The sequence below is a fragment of the Manacus vitellinus genome, unplaced genomic scaffold, assembly GCF_001715985.3.
Source record: "Manacus vitellinus isolate BGI_N305 unplaced genomic scaffold, ASM171598v3 scaffold_2_pilon, whole genome shotgun sequence".
NCBI classification, from domain to species: domain Eukaryota; kingdom Metazoa; phylum Chordata; class Aves; order Passeriformes; family Pipridae; genus Manacus; species Manacus vitellinus.
In genome coordinates this window covers 36,845,415-36,873,141 of record NW_021940208.1, presented here as the reverse complement: position 1 = coordinate 36,873,141, position 27,727 = coordinate 36,845,415, and positions in this window count along the sequence as shown.

Below are 27,727 nucleotides of genomic sequence, written 5' to 3'. Positions count from 1 at the left end.
AATGAGCCAGCAGTGTGGCCAGATGGTCAAGAAGGCCAATGGTGTCCTGGCCTGTGTCAGGAACAGTGTGGCCAGCAGGACCAGCGATGTGATCATCCCCCTGTACTCAGCACTGGTGAGGCCACACCTCAAGTGCTGTGTCCGGTTCTGGGCCCCTCACTAAAAAACAGACATTGGGGTGCTGGAGCCAATCCAGAAAAGGGCAAGAGAGTTGATCAAGAGTCTGGGGCACAAGTCCTATGGGAGCGGCTCAGAGACCGAGGATTGTTTATCCTGGAGAAATGGAGGCTCAAGCAGGGAGACCTTAAAGCTCTCTAAGTCTATGTGGAAGGAGGTTGTAGTGTGGTGGGGGTCAGTCTCTTTACCCAAGTAACAAATGACAGGACAAGAGGAAATGGCTTCAAGTTGGACCAGGGGAGTCTTAGGATCTTAGAAAAATTTCTTGACTGAAAGGACGGTTGGGCATTGTAACAGGCTGCTCAGGGCAGTGATAGAGTCACCATCCCTGAAAGTGCTCAAAAAGTGCGTGGGTGTGGCACTTGGGGACATGGTTTAGTGGTGAACATGGTGGTGCTGGGTTAGGGGTTTGACTAAATAATCTTAAAGGTGTTTTCCAAGCTTGAAAATTCTATGATTCTTTGGATTTCCTTCCTCTAGGTTTGGTACAATTTTTGGTAGAGAAATAATGGTTTTAAAGGAAACATATTACGTGCAAGTTTTTAATTCTTTTTTTCTTTTTTTTTTTTAAAGGAGGACTACTCTGACGTATTTTTCTCAAGGTTAAATTCAGTCATAGTATATGCCAATATTAGTATGCAGTTTCTTTTTATGACATCAAATATTGCAAAACTTGAAGAGGGAGAAATGAAAAATTGGAATTAGGGCAAAGTGGTCTAGGAATTAGGATAGAAGGGAAATCAAAAAACTCACATTCACTTTCTTTATCTAACATTGAATTGGTGTTTAATCAGTTCATATTGTCTAATTTGTAGGTTTGGAACAATCATAGCCACCTTAAGTGTATCTTAGTGGGTAGCAAGACACTTCAGGGAAAGGTAAGCTTGCTATGCAGATATATGGTGTGCATATTTTTTCAATGCTTTAATTCTTTAAAATGTAGACTTTACCAATGATTTTTTCATGCAGGTATTTTCAGAGAAGTTGATCTTGAAGATGAAAGTTATTCTTGTCTGAGCCAAGAGCAGCTTCCAGAGGAATACAGTGAAATATTAAAGGAGTGCCTCTTTGTCACCTGAGCAGTTGAAACTCTCAAGTAGCATCTGCTGGGGATTTCTCTGCTTATTCTGACTATGCTGTCATGATAAAAGTTACAGCATTAACTAGTATTAATAGCCTGTCTCTGCCCCTGTACTACACAAGTAATTGTTGCCTTATCATAGGAAATCACAAGACTTATGGCTGTTGAAGAGTCTTTTATTTCATGGATAGGTGAATAGTGATGAAGAGAATGGAGGAGTTTTATGATAGTACATAAGGATCTTCGAAAGCAACTGCCTTACTGCGTGCTTAAAAAGCCATTAAGGAACCAGGAATAAACTCAAATAATTCCAAGCTGAAAGATGTAAGTAGCCCCTTATATGCAGTCTGGTGTGAAATAAGACTTACAAGGAGTACCAGAAGCAGCAACCTTTGCTCTTTCCTGGCTCAGTCAAGGGTTAAGGTTTTTTTATTTAAAAGTAAAATCAATTTAAAGACTGCCTGTTGAACAGGCTGTTGGCAGTTTATTTATCTGCACTGGTGAACATGGACTCTGTGAGGTCCTAAACTAATTTATGGCTCTGTTAGTCAAAATCAACAATTAAACTTTAACTGCAAGCTCAATAACACATAACATAGCTTGTGGAGTCCTGGGTTAGTATTTAGGTTGGACTATTCAGCACAGTGGTCATCTTCGTATGCTCTGAGCCAGCTTCACTCTCAAATGGATTCAAGCTGTAAATCTCTGAGTACTTGTTTTAGGAGCATAACATTGACACAACTATGTTTGCCTCTGAAAGAACGGTCACAATGCCCTGCCTGTGCCTTGATGACCAAGCAGGGTTACTTGGTCCTTATTATTCAACAGTGCATGGTCACAAATTCCCATTTTCTGCACTTATACTATTATAACCATTTTTAAAAATCACTGCTGCTGAAAAAGTATAAATTCTGAGCGCTTAGTCCTTCTAGAATTCACAATATGATTTCTGGTTTGGATTAAACTATCAAGGTAATAGTATTCTTCATGTCTTCCTTGAATGTAAATTTATCACTTGTAAAAAAATAGCAACTTGGTCTCCCCACATCACAGTTCTTTGCATTTGAGGTTTGCTGGAATAGATGATGCCATTATGGAGCATTTTGATGGGGCATGTAACTTGGTCATTTTGCATTTGAATTCTATGTGAGTAGAGTAATCTATCTCTCTTAGCTCTGCACAATTCCATACTACCTCTTATTGTAAAGGAAAGCCTTAATAATCTAACAAATCTGAAACTACTTTTTACTTCAACTAGGTCATGACAGAAGCTGAGCTCAGAAGAATAACCTTATTTTAGTTGAGAACTTTACAGGTAGGATTTAGATAGTTTAAATGCAGCCATACAGAGGTTTCTAATGGACTTGACCAGAGCGTGGTTCATTTCCCTCTAAAGTAAGGACTCAGCTGTGCTAGATATTTGTCTGTCTCTACTGTTTAAAGAGAGAGTTCAGATGATGATCTCAAGAAGCACATGTATGATCAAATAATTTAAGTTTACTCGTGGCTCTGGTCCTTGATTTCCTGCATATTGAATCATAGACCACAAGGTGTGACCAGTTTTAAAAAACCTGCCAGAGACACATATAGATTTAGGCTTTAAGTACCAGTTTTCAAAATCTTGTTGTAATGACTGTAGTTTCTCATTAACTTGAAAAATGAATGGCCAGAATCAATCAATTTTGTTTGATGTAAAATTGAGTGTTTATATCGATAATACTGATTCAAGTTTTGCATCTGGCAAGTATCTTTTCTTTAGTGACTATAAAATTAGATGAAAGCTTAACTGAAATATTTCTTTTTCCTACCTGATAAAAATTTTAAAAATACTTTCAGATTAAATTGTCATAAACATAGTAAAATAATAAGGAAATGGAAATTTGCTGTTTAATGGCTCTTAGACTTTGCCTCAAAGTATACACTTGTTGTTGGCAATATTTTTCTATTATTTCTCTATGAAAATTATTAGAAATAACTTTTTTAACTGTCATTACTTTTTGAACTTAAAAACCTATCTTAATTGGTTTTTTGATTAACAAAGAAGACTTTCATAACACAGGCAGGCTTCTGCCATTTTTTTTTGTAAGATCACTTTATTTTTATTCAGTACTTCAAGTTACATTTATAGTGCATTTAGCAGTTGAATAATGGAGATCAGTACAGATCCTTGCTGAAAAGTGTTAAGATTTTTCCACTAGAATATACCATTCCAGATGTATTTGGTATTGACAGCATAGGCAGCTTTATTAGTATCTACGACAGCATCTTATTAACTGCATCTCACTGTTTATTGTAAAGAATAGGTAGTAAGGCCAAGGTGATTTCAAGTAAACAAATGAACAGGAATTCAAAAGTATCAGAAAGTGTTAGTGAAACTTAAAAAAAAAATTCTATTTCTAACGCAGTAAAAAATTAAATGTAGTAAAAACCAGTGGGTTTGTTCTCTTACGTGTTAAATATCTCAATTATTTTAGATAAAGCCAGTCATGGGATTTTTTGTTTGTTTGTTTTTTATTTTTATTTTTTTTAATTGAATGCACCTTGGTTTGGTTTCTGGGTGACTGTACTAGAAACAATGAAGATTCAGGATACATGTGCCACTCTACAACAGAAAAGCGGAATTACCCTCTTATTGCTAGCTATATTTAAAAGTCAAATGATAGCAAGCAATGAATATTACTTCTTCAGTCAAGGCCATGTAACAAGTCAGGCCTTGAGGTTGTTCAGGACATTCAGTCAAGACTGGCCTACCTGCAGCGTAGCTCAGGCAGGTCTGGATGCGCTGACATGAACCTACATGGAACTTCTGGGCCACAGGCAAGGGTAGAGAATGGTCAGGGCCAGAGTTTAAGCCTTTTATCAGGAGTGTACAAGAGAACATGTAAACCTACAAGTAGTAATCCTTAATAAAACCAACAGGAAGATTAGGAGAATCCATGCAGAGAAAGATTATGTATGCAATATATCAAACTGCAGCTTCCTAGACAGACTCAGGTGAGTGAAGCAGAATTCAGCCTGCTTCTTGAGACAGCCAGTCTGGAAGCAGCCTTGGGAAACATGGCCATTCAGTTACAGTGGCAGTGCCACAGTATATTTACAAGAAAGATGTCACTAGCAAGTGTGAAGCTGCAGCAGTCTAGGCCAGATTCTTTATTTTAGAACGTGTGCTCTTGGCTGCATCTTCAACCTTGGTCATCTTCTGAGAAATCTCTTTTTCAATTACCTTTAAGATGGTCAGGAACATCAAGGCTTTTAGGGCCCTGACAGATACTACTTTCACCAAAGCTCTTTTTCACACAGATGACAGAAGCAGTGTTCCTTTTCCTTCCTGAGTCTCATTTATTCTTGATGCAGGCCAGACCAGAAGTATTTTCAGATTTTGTCCTCTTTCCTCTGTTTGGTTTCCTGGATGGCTTCTAGGGTGAACAAATTTTTTCTTGAGCAATTCCATTTCTTGGTGGGCTTTCTAGAACCCTCAGCTTTTGGGGTTTCTCAGGAGTATCTCTTTGATTTGCCCATCTCCATCCAGTCTTGAATTACCAGAATCCACAAGCTCACACAGCTTCTCCTGCAGCCTTGACAGTTCACAGATCTTATCCTGTTCAGTTTGCTTTTCCCTGCATCACCTCAAACTCCAGCTTGTCTTTCTCACATCTCGATCTGAATGTCTGTCTGCCAGCTCAAGCTCGTCACAGTGAAAAAAGCCTTCCACTTCTTTAATAAGGGAATGTTACTGCTCAAATAGCAGGGAATAGAAGGGAAATACCACTGCTTTGCCTGTCACTATACCCATATGTCCAGAATTATAGAAGAAATTTGAAGATTATTTTTCCGTAATATTTCCAAAAAGTCTTTTCCTCTCCGTCTATGCAGCTAATATTAAAATCCAGATTTACTCTGACTCTTACCAATGTAATGATAAATATTTCCAGTACTCTCAAATATAAACTTTCTAGAATGTAGCTGATAATTTCCCTAGCCCAAAATTTTGGCAAAATTACTCTCCTTTGTGATATGACCCTTTTCTTAAGGTGACTGACTCAACTGAAGGACTCAAATTCCTTAAGATCACCTACTTAGGCAATCCTTAGGTATTATTTTAGCAGCACTGGTCCTTCTTGCAAGCTCAGGCACGGCAAAATTTCTTACTGAAGTTAAATAGACTCTGAGTCAATATATCTATGCCTTTACTACCGTAACAAGAAGTCCAAGGGATAACCTCATGCTTTGAGTCCAGGTGATACAGACTAGCCCACACCATACTGCTGAGCACTATCTTTCTCTGTAAGGAGTGTGTATTGAAGTTAGAACAGTAAATAATCAACTAAAGAATTACCTGGCAGTTTGGTAGCATGGATAAGCAGGGCCAGCTGGGCCTATTTTATTTGGCAGTAATAGTTTGCATGGCAGGATGATATCACATCAGTTGTCATAAACATTATCCCAACTGAACAATTTATATTACAAGATATGTGGTGAATGAATTGGAAATTGGAAAAGAAGTGCAGCTCAGTGGACGTTAAACATTCTCACTGAGGAGAGGAAGGAGGAAGGAGGAATATGCTAATAAAAAACATGCAAGAGTGTCTCATTTAACCAAACTGAACGACAGCTTATCAGCGGTATTTCCCCTTTCATTTTGATGGATACTTAGCAAGCCAGACAAATAAACAGCTACACCTCTAGACTGTTTTTGAATACACTGATATACCACTGAAATTGTTTGCTGTGTTGCTAACAGTAACAGCAATGAGAATTACAGAAAACTTGGTTTAGGTTGCTGCCACGATTTGCCTTAGAGACAGGTTCTGTTGTTCAGCTTTTGGGCTAATATTCACATGAGAACTCAGTTTTTCAGCTTGTCTTAATAAATATAAATTAATGTTTTCATAATAGGAGGGCCATTAGTATTGTGAACAATATTTTATCCAGAAAGGTAAATCTCCAAAAAAGAGCACTCAGTTCCTCTTATAGTAGTCATGTAGAGAATTGTATTATCACAAAGTCCATTAACCAAAGCAGACATAAAAGCTAGTGGTCATTGCTGTGTCCTGCCAGCTGACACTGTCAGCAAGCTCTTTTGTACGGTGCTTGAGTAAATGCTTTTTCCCCCTTCAAATCCTCAGATCAGTATTGTTTCTGAGATTTTTTAAAACAAATTCAGTTGAAAATTATTAACTGATAAATGTTATAACTAGTGACTTTTTATGCAACTTTTTGTGTGAGCAGTTAATATGACAGAGATGGGAATGAGTGAAGCTGCTACTTTGTTTCAATAATAACACTACAATGTTAAAATAAATTATCTACTGGGGCCCCTTCCTAACAAAACGACTGAGACTTCTCCACTCATTACTTGCTTGTTTCCGGGCAGGACCATTCCTTCCTTTTCTCGGTGTCACTGTAAAACTATAGGTATTGTGAGATTCCTGTTGAGTATGGATTAGATGACACATCTGACTGCCAGTGTGCAGCTTGGCTTTGAAAAGGCACCTCTGAGAGAGATGATGTCTGTGAGACAAACACAGTATATGTGTGCACACACACAGAGTGGGGGAAAAAGGGGCTGCCACTCTTGGCTAAACATACTGGGACCTGGGTGCCTCTCTAGGAACTGAGCAGGTTGATATCTGCACAGAGGTTTCTAGTACTTGTGTTTTGCTATGATGATACAGACAGCTGACATATAAGATTGCCCAAGAAAGAGGATACTTAGGTTTAGGTGTTGCTTATTCTACTCTTAGGGGAAATTATACCAGTCTAGACAGCACAAGCACTGTCAACTCCAAGAGACAGCACCCAGTTTTCTCTTGAAAATCACTATTTGAGTGAAATTCCAATGGTAACTCCTTAGTAGAAGGAAGTTCTAATGGAAGGGAATTCTAATGTAGGTGGTTTGTGTATGTCCCTAGGACAATGGAAATGCCCCTTGTAGTCCTAAGAATATAAATAAAATACAAACTCTGAAGAATGCAAAATGTTAATTTTCTGGGCTTTTTCAGATTACTTACAATAGGACTTTTTTCTTCGGTGTTGCAATAAAACTGAGCTTCCTTTATTTTTTAATGTTAATTTAAGAGCGAGAAACTACATTATTGCTTTGAATTCAGGAGTCTGCCACAAAAGAACCTCATGAGCTTGAAACCCTCACTGATTTTCATCAATGCAAATCATGTGAGCAAGTGGAACAATATGAGAGGATTTTCATCCTTGCTTCTATAGAGTACATGTGGTGCGATCTGGTACAGTTGTATATATTCATACTGTTGGATAATAGAAGTTATTAGCCACTTTTTATACTGGTAATATTCCCACAGTGCAATTTGTATCCATCACTATGAGAAAATATTATTGCAAAAGCAGTGAGGTCCAGAAAAAAACTGCACAATGGTAGCACTTAATTGAAAGAAGCAATTTGGGAGAAAGAAATTATGCCATAAAATACCTGACAAAAGTAGATAGTATTGTAAATGGCCAATAAAGCTTAGCACATTCTGAACAATTATAGCTTAAAATTGTTCATACATTTCCAGCACTCTGCTTACCTGATCGTTGTGCTGCTAGGTATTTCCATTTTAAAATTACTATTATTGGAATTCAAACAGATAGTCGAGCCAAAACTGGTCAATGTATAAAAGATTGCCTACTAAATAAAACTATGTTCTAACAATACACATGACAAGCAAGCAGAGTCCTCTAACAAGATAGCTGGGTTCAAGATTGGTCACTAGATGTCTTGTCTTTGCAGGTCTTGTATGTGTGAATAGATGGATTTATTAAATGTACAAATCCCCACTGGATGCTCTGATGTACATTTTGAACATGACGTCTCAGAAGAATTAACCTAACACTTTACTCTGATCTACAATTCAAATTTCTACCTACCTTTTGGGCAGTAGATCTCAAGTTTTGGAATTATTCCATATTCCGTACAGATGGCAGTACATAAAGCAGAGAAAATGCTCATCTTGGAAGGCGGAAGGCAGAATGCTGCCTTTTAATATTGCAGTTCTTATCTACACTTGAGTTTCCTATGCTCTTGTTCACTGACTTGTCTAAATATTTCATCCAGAAATTTGGCAGACATGGTAAGGTTTTCTTTAAGTTTCATAGAGTCCTTTGATTTGTGTTTTTTGGTTGAGTTTTTCTGTTGATACTGTTTGGGGATTGTTTTTTTGTTGTTGTTGTTGCTGCTATTGTTTGGGGCTTTTTTGGGTTTTTTTGTTAAGAGATACTTCACTGGAATATAGAGTATTTATAATATCTGTAAGTTATTTCTGTTCTAATCTAAGGTCTTCTTCAGTGAAACATGACACTCTTAGAAGCAATTGGCAGGCATTCTTCTGTGTTTACAGCTGTAGGACAACTAGAAACAAAACTTTGATGTAGTCATTGCTTTTATATGAGACAGGTATGTAAAATAATAATGGCATAAACTTCTTTGTGCCTGTGACCTTATATGCTGGTTTTGGCTGGGGTAGAGTCAATTTGATTCACAGTGCTAGTATGGGGCTGTGTTTTGGATTTGTGCTGGAAATGTTGATGATAAAGGGATGTTTTTGTTATTGCTGAGCAGTACCTACACAGAGCCAAGGTCTTTTCTGCTTTTTGTACTGCCATGCTGGTAAGGGGAGAGGGGTGCATGGGAAACTGGGAGGAGACTCAGCCAGGATAGATTACTCCAATGGGATATTCCATACCATATTACATCATGCTCAGTACGTAAAGTGGGAAGAAGAAGGAGCAAGTGGGAGGACATTTGAAGAGATGAGATTTGTCTTCCCAAGTCACTGTTATGTGTGATGGGGCCCTGCTCTCCTGGAGATGTTTGCGCCTGCCTGCCCATGGGAAGCAGTAAATTAATTCCTTGTTTTCCTTTGCTTGTGTGCACAGCTTTTGCTTTACCTATTGAACTCTCTTCATCTCAACCCACAAGTTTTCTCACTTTTACTTTTCTGATTCTCTACCCCATCCAGCTGATGGGAGAATGAGTGAGTGGCTGTGTGGGGCTTGGCTGGTGGCTGGGGTTAAACCACACCACCTTAACCACAGAATATCTAAGAGAGTATCATCTGTTTATTAATGAACTGTCTTCATTTCTCCTCCTTCTCTGGATATGCTATATTGCTGGAGACAGTGTTGGATGGTGAGAAGTATACAGGTTGCGACTGTATATCACTGAACCCTCAGTGATGTGTTGATTCCTCAGTCAAACTGATGTTGGCTGAGGGGATGATGACATTTGTATATCTTATTATGTCCTCTAAGTCACCTCAAATTTATTAATTACTAGTGGCCAGTGGGAGAATTCCTTGTCACTGTGAATCTCAGAAGGGAAAAAAAACTATCTCTTTTTCTTAGTGTGGTTGCATATACCCAAAAAAGCATCCAGAATAATATCACAAGAAAGGTCCTGTGCAGGTGTGTCACCCCTGGTTCCAATCTCTTTTTGTTTCTCTGATATGGAAGTGGATCTTGGAACTAATCTGATCAGTTTAAAATGTTATTTGAACTTTAGTAATAATACAATAAAGAAATGGATCAGCTGGTATCAAACCTTCTTTGCTCCTGCCATACGTACCTATCATTTTTACAAACTGCTATTTGAGGTAAAGCTTTACATTTGAACTCTCTTAAAACTATTTGAACTTCTTTCTCACTCATGAATCAGTGTGTTCTGCTTTAAATTTTTTTTGGCATCCAGAGCATATGACATCTATTTCAGTACTGATCAGATAATCAGACACCGCTGTATTTTACTGAAACTTACTCTGCTGCTCCCATGACATACTACAAACCTCAGTTCTCCCATCAGTAAAGTATGCTCTTTGTGCTATGGAATCTATTTCTGGCAGCAAAGAAGACTCTCACGTCTCTGGGGTGACATTAATGATCAGTGTTCTCGTTCACATGGACTCCTACCAGCTGACCTGTGTAGGTGAATTCCTACCCGCTCGGGTGATGAGCATCCTGTGGCTCACAGCCTTTAGCAGTGAGATCAAATTTCCTGAATCTATCTGGCAGCTCTAGAGTTCAAACTCCAAACTGTAAGGACAAAAAGATGTAGTGTCACATAAGCCTAACCTACCTTTTGGAAGGCTAGGCTTTTGCATTGAATACATGCAAAGACTGATGGGTGTTGCTTAATTTTAAGGGAACATTAATATTAAACAACAATAGAATCCCATTGGGAACATGTGGTTGCTGTTTGAATACCAAATCAAACTGTTATGAAAGGTGTTGAGCAGTAAAATACAAAGTAAAGCTGGCTAAAACTCAGTGAATATATTAGACTGAGAACATGATAAGAGTAAAAAATTATTGCTTTGAGTACATGTCTGAGACTAACGCAGTGAAGGAATATTCTTGAAATGAATACAAGCATTAAAATAGTTACATATAATCATAATATACCCCATTACAAAAGTGGCTCAGTGAATGATCTTACAGTACAAGGAAGTTGAATCTTGTCACTTATTTCATTGAAATATTTCATTCTCAAATTCAGTATAGCATCATAATAACAAATCATTAATGTTTCTTACATTATTTTACATTCAGTGGTCTCTTCCTTTTTTACCTATTTATATTAATTCCTTTTTAATGCCTCTGCAATACAGAAATTAAGACTACACCTATCTCCTTTATTAGATGGACTACTTAATCCTGTTAGCCTTGCCAAATTATAAAGCACAAAGTGAAATGCATAACAGTGTGAAATGATTGGATATCATAGCTGAGCAAATAGCAAAAAATACTTCCTATGAAGAATAATTAAATTAGGATACAAACATAATCAACATCATTTTATGAAAGTTTACTGTGGTAATTTAATGCTCAGAATTTACTATCAAGAATACTCTAAAAAGTGTATTCTTAACTGAAATGCTTGAATTGCCTGTGGAAGTGAATTTTGATTACAGCTTGATTGTACAAGATGTGCTTTACAATTTGCACTGGCCTGCATAATATGAATTGCAAATACTACAGACTGCTACAATACAAATCTGCTCTTTTAGAGAAACTGAGTTCACCTAAACAATTGTCTATTTCCAGCTCACTAGCTAGTTCACACAGTCTTCACCTGGACACCCCATATCAGCTGGCTAACACTACTGCAAAGATGTAAGATATTTCTGCTCCAGTATATTCTAGTCCATGCTTTTTTTAAAATGTGATGTCACTTTTACAGTGGTCCAAATCAGGACATCTTTACTTTCACTAATGCAATCCACACAGGGAAATAATTTAGAAAGCTTTACACACTCATAACTTCTTTGGCAATAATCATTCTCATTTATTCGTGTTTGAGAAATGGCATTTCCTGTTGTGCTCTGTGTGGAGTTATGGTAGAAGTGCTATGTAGTGCATAGTGGAAAGAAATATCCAAGCTCTGCTACTTCTTTATTCATTCTCCTATTTGCTAGGTAAGCTTGATGAAAGGAATGATATACATAGGAAGGGACAAAGAGATAAAAGGAAATGGACAGAGATGATAGAGCTTTACAGATGGCATAACTTTTGCAAGACTTGTAGGCTTTAGACATGAGAAGCTGATTTCAATAACCAACTTTCAACTAGAATTTTTTCATATTGAGTCATCTTCAGTTTTCTCCCTTGCTCCCATATTTTTGTTTCCGAAATTGGTTGCTTAAAAGTACCCAGAGTAGGGTCCAGAAATGCAAAACTACCACAACACAACTCCCAGCGAGGCAGATTACTTTTTACATCGTTGCTCTCTGTTTAAGAATGAAGCAAGTTTCTCATTTACAGTGTTCATTTACAGATACCTTTTTACTCTCTTAGATGGAAGAAAAAGAACATTTTCATTTTGGGGCTTCCTGCTCGAAACTTCCTATGCCCTATGTCTTCCATTTGTGACCTAAAGGGGACACTTCTATTGCTAAGTAAGAGGATAAGGCAGCCATTTCAAGAAAAAGGCCTGAGATCATCCACAGCTTGTTCTCTTGTTCTCTGCCACTCAATTTAGCTTTCACTAAGACAAATGTGCTTAAGGAGGGCAGGTGCAAACTAGCTGATGCAATTGGCCCAGGTGTTGGTCTCTGGTCTTCTTGTATTGATTGGTAAATATATGGCCAATTCTGCTCTCCCAGTAGCCCAGACTTCTACACACCATTATTGTGTAATCAATACTGGTGTGTTCATTCATGGTAATTTTTAGCAAGATCTTGTATCATAATCTTAACTCAATTGCTTTGACTCTTCCTCTAGTTGGTGTGTTTGCATGATGCCTCATTCACAAAAAACAACAGACTGACTATGGAGTCATCATCTGTTGTTTCATGTCTGATTACAATTTTTTCCTCCCTGAGTCCCAAATGCAAAATAAAATATGTTCACAGTAACAACAAGCTTCTTATGCCTCACTCTACTGCACTGGAACATATGCAAAATCTTTCCTCTCACTGTCTATTGAGTAAAAAATGTCAAAATCTGGTATTCAAAGGCTCAGCAGTCCAAAAAACATTGACAAGTAATTTTGAATGACAATAAACCTGAGGCTTCTTATGAAATCTAGTCTCCAACACCAAGAATAAAAGGGGAAGCATTTCAACCAAATTTTTTTCCCTATGAATTATTCACTCAACTTTTCCTGTATTATTATTCAGTGATATTTCATTTTGAAAAATACAACTTCCTCATTCCTTTTTAAAAAGGAGCAGGAAAGTACTCTGCAAGATGATTGTGTGGAATCATATTACATATAAATGTCCAAAGAACAAGCGAAATATTAAAATATTAAAATATTCTAAATGGAGGCAATGGGAGTTCATAAGACAATGTACCACAAAATTGTTTATAAATGCTTCATTTATGTTATGTACAGTAATCTGAAGGCACATTTATTTTTGCAACAGATTGTGCATCCCATTATTCTAATCTCTCTGTGTTCTTCTTTAATTTTTTCATATGCTATTTACTTTCTTGATCTAGTTAGAAGACCATGGTCTACATTGCAACATGGACTCAATGCAGACCTATGCAATGGTGACATTACTAAGACTACTGGATCTGGCTTGCCAGTATTTCTGATCTTAGTCATAGGAAAGTAAGCAGGCAAGTCTTCAGGATGTGCCACCTAATCCCATTCAACTTCTGTTAAATCTATTAAATTTAGGTCCTTAGTCATCTCACTGTCAGCTTCTACTTTTTCAGTAGCATTGTCCTTTGAGCCTGAATCTTCCATCCCTTACTCACAAAACCTCCAAGTCTCTGTTGAGGACTCCTAAACAGTGTCTTGATCTTGCTTCCTACAAACTACTAGGGTGCAATAAATGCCTTCTGACACTAGACTGCTTTGTTCCACTTTCATTCTCCTAAATCATATCTCCTGAAAAAAGATCCTAAAATTGTGTTACTGGATTGATCTCTGAAAATACATAACCACTGAAGCTAACTCAGCCTAACTCTATTTTTCCTGATGTCCATGCTTATCATGAGGACTTTTGCCTATTTGCATTGCAGTGACACATATGGGATGCCACTGACATGTGATATCCCAATTGCAAATGTTCTCCTTACACAAGAGTGGGAGACAGCAACACCTCTGCCCAGACTTTTCTGATGGGAGCGTTACATCATCTTGGTTTATTTTAAATTGGTATTACACTGCTCTTGGCTCATCCTCCTGTGAAACTGAATCCATCTGCTTGTTAATGGTGATAAAAGGGCAAAACCTGCATCAGCTTGGAGTAATGATTTTGTCCCAACCTTGCTGAGAACCTGCTCATTGAAACCTTTTAAACAGATTAACTGAAAAGAGATTTTTTTTTTTTTTTGAGATCCTGCAAGAAATCTTTGTCAAAGCTAGCAGTCAAACTGATGATATTTAAGTCACAGTTTAGTGCATATGTCTGCTTTTGTTAATTTCTCATGAAACTCTTTTATAAGCCAGTGGAATGTTCCCAACAGGACTAAAAAATCATTCTAAGCATGGAGCCATGTAAAATCCAAGAATTGTAAAGGTTGGAAAAGACCTCCAAGATCATCAAGTCCAACCAAAATAGCTGACAAGAAACTTCGAGGAATGGCCTATGAACTCTGAAGGAGTCTTCACTCACTGTGCTAAATATTTAAAAATTTGTTTCCTTGCTTTAAAACTCAAGTTGTTTCCAAATGGAATGTATAGATCAAGTGCCTCACTTATGCTTAGGGAAGGACTAACCTTGGAGTTTGGAGATTTAACTTCAGATTCCTATTTTTGCCATTTTGTTTGGACTCAGAGTTTAAGGACTGTTTTCCCGTGTCCCAAATAGATGTCCTAACCTTGGTCTATGGGTGCTATTGGATGGGATTATCTTTAGCTCCTTCTGTTCCGTGTTTCAATTACATAAATATTTATATTGAATGTGGTGCAGGAATTAGAGCATGACACCCCAGGTAAGTGTCCTACGAAGCTGCATGCAAACTTCTTTCCCTTTTCCTCAGTAAAGAATCAGTGCTTTTTAGTCATACTTTGAGAAACCTGTTAAAGACAAAGTGTGAACCCAGATACAGTGTTGCTGAGCTAGGTGGTTTTGTATGTGTCCACCAGCACAAGACAGGGACATACCATATGAGACTATTTTAGTGCTAGTTTTGAAGACCTCCATAGTGTTTGAGTATGGGACTTAGGCACTCAAATGGCAGCTGAGCACCTAATTTGGCCCACTATTAATACAGAAAGAGTGATTATCATCACCTGGTCTAGCTCCTCAGCTTAGTTCTGGGAGTCAGGCTTCCACCCTGGAACCTCAGATTGGCCCCTAGGCCCATGCCAAGCATCACTAAGTTTCACGGGTAGCTCATGAATACCCTTCAGCATCCCTTGTTTACAGCTGAGAATTAAGCAGAAGGAAAAACACTATGAAACCCTAGAAAATGAATGTCTTTACATATTTAATGAATACAAAAGCTCCAAATACACGGATGGTTGAAAACCGCAGACTCTAATTCCACGTTATCAGTGAAAGCCTTTCACATCTTACTGATACACAAAGGACCTGAGGAGTACAGGCTGCCTGCTGCTTTGTCTCCTGCTAAATCTTCTGACTATTAAACAAAATGTAAGAGACTATGTCATCATAAAAAAAGGTTCCTAATGCTTTGAACACCTCAATTTTTTTTTCTCTGACCTTCCAGGATTTAGGCAGAGGGTTGTTAACAGTTGATGGGGCTACCATTGTCTCCTGTATTAGCAAGACAAGGTTATTCAAATGTTAATGGTCTTGTTCAGTCTCTCTGGCTCTGGCTGCTTTCGCCCATAAAATGAAAGATTTAATTCAGACTGAAGGTTTTGGGCAGAGGTGAAGTTCAGAAAAATCAAGCAGAATTTATAAGTATACAGAGACATTCCCTGAGCTATCTCAGTCACTTCAGCTGCCTGGCCTTATCTTACAACATCACGGAGGTGCATTTGTGAACTATCTCTCAAACACTGTCATCTCTTAATCAGTCTTAACAATACAGTTTCTGTCGTAATTTAAGACCAGGTAGTTCTATTTTGGCAGGAGTTGAGCTGGTGAAAACTGTGGCATGTAGATTTTTTACAACAAGGTTGCCCTGGGTGAAAATAAGGGAGCTGAACTAGAATGTTTCCTTTTTCCAAGACTGTGATAACTGAGCAATTTCTAACTGATGTATAAAACATTTCTTTACTTATTTGCAAACAGAAGGATGTCAGTATGCCATGAAACAAGAAACTGCAATGTCAACATGCTGTAGGGAAGTATGAATAGTTGATAAGAACAGGTGTGCATGAAAGAGGCGTGATATATTTTTCTCTAACAAAGTCATGACAATATCTTTATCATTCATTTGCACAGGCAAGCACACACAGGTATAGACACACATTTTTCTCCTACTGTTTTTAGAGACAGCACATCCATTGAAAATCTGCATCTGGAAGACTCAGGGATTTAATTTTTGAAATATTAGTGATATTAATTCAAATCTGTGTCTCTTAAATGTGATTTTTATTAAGGGTTTGAAATGGCTTTTTTCCCTAAATACATTTTAAGAGCCTAGGAAGATGCATAAAATTTTAAATAATAAATTCTATATCTATGATAAGTGTCATTTCTTAATTCGAATCTGCTGATGGCTGAATGCCATTTATTTCAAATGTCACTAGTTTTGCTTGTGAGAAATTTGTTCAAGTGTCTAGCAGGTATATAGAAAAAGTATTAAGAATCTGTGACAGGTCAGGCTTAGTATGACTAAATTATATACAATACCAAGAAGAAAGGGTCAGAATAGCATTACTGGAGCAGAGGAGAGGAGGGGAGAAAATAATGTACCTTTCTAAAAACTGTTATTTTTATTACCATTTGGGGAATGAAAATGGCACCTCCAAACCTCAAAGCAGAAGCCTGTACAGTGGCTGCAGAAGAGCCAAGATCTTTCCCTCTGAAGTCTGAATAGCATACTTCAGTATAAAGAAAGCTTGCCTGAATAATTTTGGTCTTATATTAGCTAAGTCAGGAGAAGTCAGATGGGTGTGATTGTTTAGTTTGAAATATCTTCCATAGCCTGCTTCAAGATCTGTCCCTTGTTGGAGTCTTGGGAAGAAAAGAAATAAAATGTTTTATAGAGGAATAAAAATGGGAAGAGGCAAAGCACATAAACAAAAAAGAAAAAAAACAAACTGAAGGATGTCCCAGGGGACACCCTACAAGAATATGTATCTCTACATATAATAAGGGGCTTGTTATCCTCATTTTAAACAACCCTTTCCCAAGTTTACCATTTGTGGCATCACATTTATGATGTTTCATCTTCCCCCCAGCAAAAGTCTGACAAATGGAAGTTTCTCTTTCATTGGGAGATATATGATATCCTTATTAAAGTAATTCAGAGGAACAGGATGTGGTTGGAATCATGTAAAAAATTATCCAATGTTACCTTTCCAGTTAAATAAAGTGGAAATCAACTATTACTGTCAAATAGAGTTATTTTACAAGGAATCATTTAGGTGGAGTGAGGAGGATAAATGCCTATTTGTCATTGGCTTGGCAGATCTTTAAGCTCTCCACACACCTGTGGTAATATTTTCTTGGGATTATATATACATATATATAATATTATAATATTTACTGATCCATCATCACGGTGATACTGGGAATGCTGCACTAGAGAGAGCTCAGACATACTCTAGCTATCTCCCAGGTCACAACGGGCAATCCACTTTTTAACTTTGTGTCTGCACAAGTGACTAGTAACTGCATCTCAGTTGCTGAGAGCCTTTGTTAGGTACAAACGGTAACTAGCAATGTAGTTTTTACTCCACTGTTTAATAATGATTTCAAATTGTCTGACAAGAGGCCAAAATATTTCACTTTTGGCTATGTCAGGAAAAGGCCATGTAGTCATAAGATAGAAGGTAAATGGCATCTGTGGAAAGATCTACTAGCATTAATGAAAGAAGCAGACAAGCTCTGACTTTGGTCAGCACTGCAGTGAAAACCCAGAGCTCACTGCATTAGCTAACAGATATGAATGGGCTTCAATTGCATTAAGATTCCAATTCAAGCAATGTCAGATGAAAGGAGAAGCAGAATCTGCCAGAAAAGGCGGATTTTGGAGGACTCGTGGCTCCTTGAGACCAGCTTTTCCTCTTTCCTGCCAGAGAACTTGGGAATCTTTGATTTCAGAAAAAGCAGTTGGCTTATTCCAAGACTCAAGATGGTGCATTTTGCAAATAATGTGCACTCTTCATGCCAGTTTCACTGCCACTGGTGTACAGCCTCTAGGATAGCTATGGACAGTAGCAGTGGGCAGTGGGAAAGATACTGCCTAGAGCTTTGCTACTTGTGAAAAGCGCCAGTGTTGCTAGCGAATATAGAGGATTTGAGAAGCCTGTGTAATGTGATATCTAGCTTGAAATTTCCATGTAATTAGAGAGTGAAGTAAAATGTTGGACAGTCAAGAAATCTGTTATCTTTTATCCTTTCCAGAGTCAAGGCCTTGTCTTCAAGAAACACAGAGATTCCTGGTGCACCACAATCATAGTCCAGAGAAGAACAACAGCAAAGCCCATGCTGTTCTCAGCTTATGTGCCAAGACTGATGCAATACTGAAGAAGTTAAATTTAAATGGCAGAAAGAGAAGAAATAGTTCAATGTCTAAAATCGAACAATTTAAATATGGAACTGCCCACTCATCTTGATTTCTGTACAATAGATCAGCACAAAAAGCTGCTATTTTTGTTCCCAGCTCCCAGAGACTGTTAGCTTACAGCATTTATCCTTGTTAATTGCATGCCCTCTGATTGCCACACTGCCTGAGTGTCCTTCTTGCAGTTTGTATGTTATGGTAGGGGAAGGTACAGTAGCTCTCACCAGCTGGAGAGTGGTGGCAGCTTTGAGGGGACTGAAGCAGCAAACAGACACTTTAACTGCTGAGAAGTCCATATCAGGAGAACAACTCAGAAGATCCACTGCATCACACACAGTCTAAACTTAGTGATATCAAATCACCATGACGGGCCACTCAAAAGGAATTCTTTAACAGCAAAGGATGACATACATAAGGTTTTCAAAGCATCAAACCATGTTGTCCCTGTCCAGAAATGAGATTGCTTCCAGTACAAAGCAAGCTGGCTGAAGATTAATGGTTTCAAAGCCACTTTGCTTGAGTTCCCTGAGCCTTTTAAGAATCTCACAGAGTGAGAAGACAGAGTATTGTTCTTTCAAGGTAAAAGTTCATTTCAAGTGAATAGGCTGTACTGGAAGAATATTTCATCATGTTCATGTTGACCATAAAATAGGTGATTGGCTGCAGCATTCAACCGTGAAGGTCCTTGCAGCAAATCTAGAAGAAACCAGCCTTACTGAAGACACAGTTGATGGGATAAAAGCCCTAAAAGCACTGCTACTGAATTGTATGATATTTTCTGCAACATTTCCAGATACACTTAACAGCTTGGATTTTCCATCAACTCCTTGTGACTTTCATTGAGAGAAACAACATTGTAATAAGGCCATAAGGTTATAAGAGTAACACTATCAAATAGCAATTTTGTCTCATTTTTCGAGCTATTTATCATTCCTCTTCAGGCAAGATTTACTGGTAAAAGGTCAGTTTTTAGAAGGCTTTTGGTGTCTGTCAGCCTATGAGCCTCTCCTCACAGTAGATGATTGGTGACTTGAGCAGTCTAACACACCTAACAAGCAGAGATCACAAGAATAATCTAGAGCTAATCTGAAGATGTCATACAGGACATTTAAGGATATGAAGACATAGAACATGTAAGAATATACATGGAAGTTATGTCAGCTTGTCACTGGAATTCTTACCAGTGCCTTAAAATTTCTGTATATAGAAACTAGTTTGTTAGAGGAAAAGACAGCCCAAGAGAGGTGACACTGTTGCTGCTCCAAGTCCCTGAGTCCAACCAGTAACAAGGCAGAAGACGTATTCCTAGTAGGCAGATGCACACAGAGCACACCCATGTACACCACATACTTACGTGTGTGCATTACCAGCCACACAGATAGACACAGATAGACACTCAGAGCACCCACGCAAACACAGGCAGGACCAATATCCCTTCCTGTTCTGCTCCAGCAAGACAGGGTGGAGGTTCATGAGTGACAATATCCATGTACACACATAAAAGTGAATCACTCCAGCAGCCATATCCAGGCATTCAGTCTGTCCAGTAGCTCCCTCTGGATTCCAGTTTCCCCAGTTTCTGGTAACCACTCTTTAGTCTGAAAGGCAACTGGGAGAGCTGTTCCTGATGATTCACAGGGGTGGGCTCTGCTCTTGAACCACAGGAATGATGGCTCTCCCAGGGCAGCCCTGGGAGTGGCTGGGACAAGGCATTCCTTCCTTGGGAGTACTTGATTTGGATTCCTGTCTGCCTTCATGCCCCTCTGCTCCTCTATGTTTGTGGGAATGTTCCTTTGATGGGCTGATGGCCCCTGTGAGAAGCCTGGGAGTAGCCTATCAGGGTACTATTTGGGGCTGCCTCTTCCATTGTCTCTCCAAGCTCCTTTTGTGGGTGTGCAGATGAGCTTTATCGCATAACTTAACACAGCTGTGCCAATAAGTAGCTCAAAACTTAATTATGCACTTCAGCTTAAGAAACCAGTATGAAGGGAGAGGTATTTCTGAATGCACACTGAGAAATCACAGACTGTAATGAAATCACATGAGCTGAACATATAGTGGTGCAACAAGAAGTAAAGTAACAAACAATCAGTTTATATGTGTATGAATTATTTTTGTTTCTTAATGATGAGGGTAATTACCCATTTTTTTATATTTAGAGATACTTATGCAGCTCTTAACAATCGTCCTCTTTAGACAATACTGCCTAATTCCAAATCTGCAAGACCACACTGAAATAAAGCCTTTAAATTCTGGATGACCTCAAGTTGATCCTGTGCGATCCATCTTTCCACTGTGATTCATAGTGTATGCAGGTAGCAGTAGCATTGAAATGTCCTGAACTGGGGCACCTGCATAGGAATGGTAAATATGACAAAAGAACCTGCATATCCATGACCATCTGGAAGGAGAGTTAGGGCCTGTGGCATCCCAAAAAGCACTAAATATCTGTATCTAGATGTTTGAATGGAGAAGTCTCTGCTTCTCAAAAGAGTCAAAGAAGTGTAGAATGCTAGGAGGTTAACTATAGATGTCTGCTTTAAGATAAGGTGAATAGCTCCTTAGATGCCATTTGGTTGAGTGACTAAAGGCATAGCTTTCTGGTACTGTTCAGTTTCTAGTATTGTTCAAGAGTCCCTTGGATGTGAGAGATATCCCAATAGGACTGGCTGTTGAGGAGTACCTCTGGTCCAGGTAGCTGGACTTGCAAGCTGCAGATTGAAATGCATATTGAGCTCTGGGTTGGAGCCTGAGACAAGAGACCATGAACTGCCGATCTTTGAGATAACAGAGCATGAAGATGTGTGTCACCATCCAAGTGAATGGACACTGAGAGACACAGCAGGAGCTGGGAATTTGTGACTTTTTGGATAACAAAGGAAATGAAGTCCAGTAATGACAGCCAGGTGGATGGACATAGAGTGGGGCCAAAGACTTGGGAGGAAAAGTGAGTCTTGCACACAGGTAGACTGTGAGGGTATAAAAACCCATGGGTTCCTTTGCTGCGGGTCCCTCCTCAGAGGCACCAGCTTAAGCTATTTCTGTATTACTGCACTGAGAATAAATTTCTCTTTGGAACAAGACATCTAAGACTACTATGGGAAACCTGGGAACAAGCTGTTAAGGAAACCTGGTCTCACTGTGTGACTGGAGTGTGTAGGGAGTCAAGTGGGGCACCCGCTGGGTTACTGGAGCAACCTGCTATGAGCAACTACTTCAGTCCAAGCAGTGAAAATCTCTGGCATTTGGAGTGTGACTAACAGAGAGTCTCATAAATGGTCAGACTAGGAAGTTTCTTTAACATGGCAGATATTGCAGAAGATCTACACATGTCCTACGCCTTTTTGGAGTAGTGACCAAAGGCTGGAGACGTTACTTAGACCATTTTCCATGGTGCCTGAACTCCTTTTCAGTTTCTAACTATCATTTAGCTCACCTAAATAGTAGACATTTAGTTAATTGTTCCTAATCTAAGGGATTAAGAGGAATGGGATCAGTGAAGATATTCAAATAAGTTTTACCAAATGTACAACAGCAAGCTATCTTCTTGTAAAAAAAACCTCCAAAACTCAACTGAAGAAGTTTAACAATAGCCTATTCCTGGCTGTATAGAAAGCTCTTTGATGACATTATAAAGGCACCACCAAAAAAGTGAAATAGGATATAGAACTAAGTATAAAAAATATCACGGAGTAAACCCCAGAAAAAATACAACATTAATTCAGTGAAGTATAACAGCCTAAAGCGGGGCCTACACAAAAGATGAAAATGGACTTCTTACAAAGACATGTAGTGATAGATAAGTTAGAATGGCTTCAAACTGAAAGAGTGTAGGTTTAGATTATATATCAGGCAGAACTTCTTTACTGAGGGGGTGGTGAGGCACTGAACAGGCTGCCCAGAGAAGCTGTGGATGCCCCATCCCAAGAAGTGTTCAAGGTCAGGTTGGATGGGACTCTGAGCAACCTGATCTAGTGGAAGATATCCCTGCCCATGGCCGGGAGCCCAGAGTGAGATGACCTTTGATGTACCTTCCAACCCAAATCATTTCATGATATGGTATTATACGTAGGAACATACAAGATGATAAGGAAACTTTTATAGACACAGATGAAGGACATAAAGGCAAAGAAAGGGTTTATTGCAAAACAGGGAAGGACGGTGAACAACAGGACGAGCAGAAACAGTCAGTGCCTCCTTTGCCTTATTCATACTTGAAACCTGAATTGTGGTTTGGTAATTAACAAAACATGTTTTAACAGAGAGTTAGGAGAACACAGCAGAACAAAGAAAAAAGAGCCTAAAGAGTGTTTAGGTCTGTCAGGTTCTCCATTTGAAAGCACCTGTCTCCATTTGAAAGCACCTGAAAGCTTGCCCTCAATAGTTAGACATCCAGCTGAAGTAACTCCAAACCACTTGAAACACATGTTCAAGGGACATGATGTTATACAGACTAGAAAGCATGAGTGAACATGAGATTCTGTACCAGTAAAACATTGAGCTGTGTTAGATAAACATTAATATATGGCAAGGGAAAAAATAACTATACTGTAGTTAGCATTGGTAATGCCTCAGTTAGAGCATCATGTCTGGTTTTGGTCATTGTACTTTGAGGTATGTAAGCAAATTGGACAGAGTCCAGAGATAGATAGATAGATAGATAGAATGATAAATATGATAGCTTCCTTTGATGGATTTCTGCCCTGTGGAAGGACAAAAAGGAATCCCTCAGATTTTCAAACAAAATGGTTTTGGTAAGATTTGAGAGGGAAAAAAGCCTGCTGTAAGGACAGAAGACATGAACCACTGAGACAGGATCATCAAAGAATTGCTATTACTCCCAGCTCTTAAGCAGGGACTGTACCACAGTCTTTTGGGAATGCTGTAGTTAAAGTGGCTGGCTTAACTAGAGGCACAGCTGGCCTAGTGGATCAGCCCTCCACTCCCTGGCTCTGCACGGTCCTTGGTTGCCTTGCTGCAGCTAACAATAAGGGAGCCAATTAATGTTAATTGGGATGCAGCCACCTTCCCACTAGGATTTGGATGAAGAGCAAGGCATTTCATACAGGCCACTAAACAGCTGTCACGTGCTAACAGTGTTCAGTTGCTGCTGACCTGGGCTGCATTTATATTTTAGTGACTTGCCGTGAAAAGCTCTGTATGCCATTATCAATCCCCTGGGCAATGCAGCCCCTGTTTTAGAGTTGCTTGACAAATGAGATTTAGTTTCCAGAGAAATGTTGCTAGGTAGCACCTTTTTATTCCTAGATATTAACTTGTCACACCTCCCACTGTCTCTCTTTTCATCCTGACAAAGTCATATAGATATTAAGCAAGAGAAAAAGGAGACAGAAGGGAAGGTATTTTACTACAATATGATTTTATGTTATCATAAAAGAAGATTTGAATTGGCCCATTGAAACAAAGAGGAAATATATACAAAGCTCTAGTGTTGTAAAATTACTAGTAGTATTTAATTTTCATGAAAACAAATGTCCTTTAAAAATTATCATTAGAAGTCTGTGTAAGTACGGTTTGAGATTCTCAAGCTTTCTGCTGGGAGTCCTTCTGTTTTATTGTTTTGTAGGTTTATGTCACCACTCTGTCTACCTATTGCTGATACTAAGCATGCCAAACAAAAGACATTACTTCTTTTCTCTCATTCCCCACAAAGAGAAGTCGCTGACAGATTTCTGACAACAAATAATTAACTAAAAAAATTGGTTATGTTTATTTGTGAGCCAGATGAAAGTTCTAGGTATAAAAAGAAGATGATTTAACAAAAACAGTGAAATCAAGTTGTTATGGTAACTGGATTTTGAAAGGATGTATGTAAAAAAAAGAAAAGGAGAGAATAGATTTATACTCCATCTGCTCTAACCAGTGTGGTAAAACACAACTGTTAAAGAAAAACACCTAATAAGGATAATTTCACATCTGGCATCAAGCCTGTATGATATTTCACATCAAAGAGACTCCTAGATGTGAGTCAAAATTTGCTCAAATATCTGCCACATAGATATAAGATATATGAGGTGTATACGACTGAAGATCATGCTGAATTACTAATTGAATTCAATAATTTTAAACTACATTACTGTGAAAATTCAATTCAAATGTTTGCAGTTGCTCATATCCATTGTGCTTACTGATTTTTATTAAATTCTATTAGTGCATGCTACTTATCTGACACAACATAGTGTCCATTTCTTCTGGTTTTGTGCTGGTGTGCAACATTGGGAAAGATGATGCTTCATCTCACTTGGTATTGCAGCCTTTTAAATCAAATATCCATTGGCAATTAGAGCAGAGAATGTCTGAAAAGGAGCTTTGTCAGAGAAATATAAGTTTGTACAAGATGTTGTAGTCCATGACATTCAACTCAAGTAAGAAGCATTTCAGATGGAAATCACTAGCACTTCTCCCCTGAAGAACAGAGCCTTAGAAAATGCATGGAGGGACCTGGGCTGTAAGATCACCCACTGAGTATTTGTAGCTTCTCTGTTCTTTAATAAGTCCACAGCTACAGATAATCACCAAGAGGAAACAGGCTTTTGGTGGCATACTCCAAGGAGCTTTTGATATCTTCATTTTACCATTTCTCTATCTTTTCATGTGCATTTGCTGATTTTCCATGCTCCTGACCCCATTTACATCTTCAGTGCCAGATGTCCTAGTTTCTTCTGGAGAAAAACTTTCTTCTCTATTAACAGCCATGTTTTCTGCTAAGACCAGTATTCTGGTGATTTAAGTTTATTCTAGTAATTTAAGTTTGACCGCATTTCATCTGTTCTCTCAGTCCCTCTCCCTGCTTTTTGGCATCTACTGGTAATTCAAGATTCATAGCTTGAACATGCTTTTGTAACTGATTGAAATGTAACTAATATATTTGTTCCACATCCTGTCAGAGACCATTTCTCTCCTTTTTCACTTCACAGCCTACTAAACATTGTACACAGGGTTGCCTTGTGGTATTCCTCTCCTGTAGCCACCTGACCAACCCAAGAGGACTAACATCTGCTTTCCTCCCTAGCTGTTGCTGTCTGGGGCTACCAGAGATCTCCCAGGCTGTGTGAAACACTCTTACAGGGCTGTCTGATATAACACTGACCCTGTGGTTTGTCCAGAGTGGCAGCTGGAGGATGGCTGAAATATACAAGATGTCCCATAATGTCACTAGACTTGGATGTGTCAATTAAACAAACCTGAATCTGGAGAACTAAAGAGGTTATCTCTTAGTCAGAGGAATAGCAGTTATGATCTCCACTGACTGTATTGATATGAGCCAGAGGTGCCCTGTTGTCCTGATGGAAGACAGCATCCATTGAATGTAATTTGGTCAGTAGGAATCACACTTGAATTACATACTGCTATACAAACAACTCTATTGGTTTATTTGATTACAGGAAAGACAGCATTTATTTGTAAGTTCAGGGTACAAGAGGGATTTTGGAGTGAGAAAGCATCTCACTGCAAATCCTTTAATAATCTTCTTAAATTCATATTCCAAAAATCTAAAGTGAGGAAAAGGAGGTGTTTTAAAGCCTTTCATATTCTTGCAATGTCAGCATAAGGACTGTTAAGTTTCCTACACAGTTTCCTCAGACACTTCTTCCCTCCTCAAGCTTTCTTTGGTTTAGTTAATATTGTGCCTTGTTTGCCAACATTCCCTATGCCGTCACTGACTCTTCTGTGTACTGCTAGGTTTTATGTGGCCACAGTTGATTTTTCTTTCCTCTGCAGTAAAATTCACCTTAGGCAGGTGAACTGCATTTACAGAACAATGGAGCATGGCATTGCTGCAAAGAATCTATCACTCTAACCTCTAGTAAACCCGAGGTCAGAACACAATTACAGGGTTCAAGTGTTTGGTAAGTTATTTGCTTGCACAGACTGCTGATTGATTGTTCTAAAATTGTTATTAGATAACTGCTAGCAGCAGTGATCAAAGAGAAAGGAAAATGAAACCGGAAGCAGTAGGCAAGGAAAGCTGCTACAGACTAGCGCTTATGTCTAAAGAAGGGTAATGTCAATGAAAACAAGAAAACACTGAAAAGTAGATTACTTCAAGGGAGACAACCTAGGCAGACAAACCTAAAATCCAGTATTCTGCATAACTCTTTTTCTGTGTCGAATAAGGTGTTTTCTGAAAGCTTTGCCTCCATTTGATTAAGAAAAATACTACAGCTGTTCATTACATTTTAAAGAAATTATTCTTGATCTGTTCAAAACCTCATGTAGTTAGATTTGCCTAAATAACTGGTTGCACAGGATTGGATCAAGGCTTTTGGAAAGAATGCAGAGAGGAATTCCTTTGACGGTGTTTCATCCAGCTTCTTCATCAAGGGCATTAGGAAAAAGATGACTCCCAGACTATGCAGGCTGCTTACGGCCCTTGCTAGTCTTCTTCTGTCCATGGTCAAGGGCAATCTCTCCAAAACCCGTGTCCACCTCTGATATTTTCCTATGTAAGTACAGGGTCAAGAAGACTAATCAGTCTCAGATTCTTTAACCCATGTAATCCTCAGAAATCCTTCAGAGTAATTTAGATCAGTGCAGCAGAGCTTGCGCACCTTCCAGCTGTTATTTTCTGTGAATCATCTGCTACAAATGCAATATTTAGCCCTTTTTATCATTGCATCCTGGTGGAGATCTAGTCCTGGTCAGTTGGCTTAATGATGGTAGCAGAGTGTGGGAAACAGGTTACTTTACTTTTCCATGGGCATCATTACAGTCTGTTTTATGCCTTGCTGTTGACTGTGATTTTTTATACAGTACATCACTATGTTTTAGCTAGGTGGAGAATTTCTTATAACACATTAACTTGATCATTTCCACCTTCTGACCATGCCAGCAGAGACAGTGCAAAGCAGAATCGTTTCAAGATAGATTGGATTTGAACTTCTTCAAAGGTTACATGTACTAGACTGTGGGGACTTGGATTTTTGCCTAATAATAATAAATATTTACAGAAGTTGTAACTTAGCCTCCAGCAAATGTACACTACTTAGCATCATGCAAAATGTTTATAAGTGTCAAAATGTTTGTAAGGAAAATAAAGAAGTTTAAGGATCTATTCAATACAGAGTTACTGTATCAGAGTTATTTTTTCAGTAAGTCATGTAACAATTCATGTTCACTGTATCCCCTTGAGTACTGCTGACTGCAGAATCATGATTTTGATAATTTCTTTCTGTTGTCCAGGAATGTGGAGGGAGGATGGATCATTAATTTTTATTTTTGTCAAGAGGCTGTTTATTACTGGATGACATTTAGGATCACAAGATATCATGGGCTAGTGCCTGATTAAGAGCACCTCTCAGGTAAGCAAGACCTTGACTACAGCTGCCCAGC